Genomic DNA, 2,500 nt, shown 5'->3' on the forward strand with positions numbered 1-2,500 from the left:
TAAAACCGAAGGAAATTATGTTTACATACAAATTTATTCGAAATTTGATTTTAAAACAGTGTTTGTATAAAAAAAAAAGTGAATTTTAAAATCGCTTATTTTCGCTTTCAAATTTCGCGGGCGCAGACATCTTGAATAATTGTGACGTGTTATGGTTGTCCTATTGTTCTGACACAAAAAACGTTTGTCTAACAACATGTCACGATTATTCAAGATGGCGGCTTCCGCGAATTTTGAAAACAAAAATTGGCGATTCTATAGCTTATTTATTTCGGATACAAACATTTTAGACTGATTTGACTGTAAAGGTTATTTCCTGTGATTTAAAGTTATTTTTTGGTTGAAGTGGAGAACCAATCAGCTGTAGGGCTGATAATGCATTAGCAGCCCGCTGAGCGTGTGTTTTGAAGAGGCCGATTTTCTATTTGGCCACGTATATTGATAATAATTAAAATTGTCACCAAACTTTTTCAAATGAAAGCGTTTATATTCGATTTCAAAAAAGCTTGTTTTGGCTTTTAAATTTCCCGGGCGCCGCCATCTTGTGGTTGTCCTATTGTCCTAACACAAAGAGCGTTTGTTCTGGATTAATAGGGCAAACCATGACACGTCACAATTATTCAAGATGGCGGCGCCCGGGAAATTTGAAAGCCAAAACAAGGGTTTTTGAAATTCATTTTTTTCAGATACAAACGCTTTTCATTGGAAAAAGTTTGAACAATTTTAATTGTTCCCATTATATTCTGTGGTTTACAGTTATTTTGTTGTTTTAGTTGAGGTTCCCTTTAACGAATTTTATAATTTAGATTGCATCGCACGTAGAATTAGACCCCATCACCTTACGCCATCTGTCATATGATCTTTCTTGTAAATTCAAACCTTGGAAAATGTTGTTCTATTGTTCATATTTGTATCGAGCTTTTATTGTGTTCAAGTGAAAATAGGTTATTTCATTGTATTTCGTTTATTTTAGCCTTTGCCGGCGTGCATTTTCTTACATCAGTTATTTGTAATTAATTTCAGTTTACCAAACTCTTGAGACCTTGATGATTTAACAATAAGATCCTAAAGCAAAATCCGTCTCCACTAAATATTTCCTGTCTTTGGCGTCAACTATTCAAGGCCACAATGCTTCGTGGTACCCAATTTGCCCACTTAGCCTTGAAATTTCGTTTGCGGCTACATACTGGTCAGCAGTAATGTCAACAGTAATGTTGGAGTGGGTAATAATCTTCCAATAATTTTGGCAGCAAAAGTATTCTTAAGCTGTTAAGGTGTTTAAGAGCGGACTCTCCAGCAATCATCGTGGTACACGAGGAATTGTCTTCTTTCTAAATATTTTGAGCAAGAGCCGATACAAGTGGTGTACTATATTTCGGCTGGCCAAACAAGCCTTCTTCAGTTACTGCAGTTATTGTTTCTATGTACATATATATAGTAAATGGATGTTGACGTAATACTGGAAAAATGTGATAAAACATGGGAGTTACAACAAATTTGGATTCAAATACTAAGAGTTGCGGAAGTGACTCTAAATAATAAACTGAAATCTAATACGTTTCTAAAATCATCTCCGGTCTGTCCATCGACAGGATTGTTACTTGTTTTGGGATCAACTTCAGTAACAGACACCTTCTCATTAGTTTTGGGATCAACCTCAGTAACAGACACCTCATTAGTTTTGGGATCAGCGTCGTCAGTGAGAGACACCTTCTCGTTAGTTCCTCAGTAACAGACACCTTCTCATTAACTGAGCCAGACGCATCTTCTGTTGAAACTTCGTGAGATATTTGCTTATCCTTTTGACTACAAACATATGACATATGGCCTTTTTGCTTACAAATTCTACATTCAATCTGAGGGCAGCGCTTCCTTATATGTCCAACTTCATTACATTCATTACAAACAGGCTGCTGATTGTTATGGATTATGCGGCACCACTCTGGCCACCGATTCTAATAGAGTACGGAATAAATTTCGCTGTGATAACCATCTTGACCAACCGATTACCATTTTGGATTCCCGAAAGATCATGATCAGTCTTATACTTTGATCTAATAACATCACTCTTTATCTCACCGTATTGTGATAATGATTCCACGACAATCTCATCCTCAACATACGAACGAAGCCCCAAAATGCTGATATTAGTAAAACAACCATGCGGGGGATGAACACCAACATGAACATCTTCAAAATCAAACCCTTCGTCAATAAGTGCATCAGCTCCTTCCTTGGAATCGAGCTCTATAAGATACTCGTTATTCGCCAGATCTTGGAAAACAGTAATAGAAGAAGAAACATCATGTTCAATCGAAGTCTTCAGTAAACCAACATTCATCTTGTACGGCAACTTAAAAGTGACGCTCCGACCTTTCCTTTCGGCCATCGTGGCCTCCCTGAAGGTGAAATAAACTCTTTCACTTGACGACTTCTCAACGATCACCTAGCTTAAAAACGACAAAAACTAAAGGACAATGTCCTTTAAAACTAGTATAAA

Source organism: Montipora capricornis, chromosome 1 (assembly GCF_036669925.1).
Source record: "Montipora capricornis isolate CH-2021 chromosome 1, ASM3666992v2, whole genome shotgun sequence".
Classification (NCBI taxonomy): Eukaryota; Metazoa; Cnidaria; class Anthozoa; order Scleractinia; family Acroporidae; genus Montipora; species Montipora capricornis.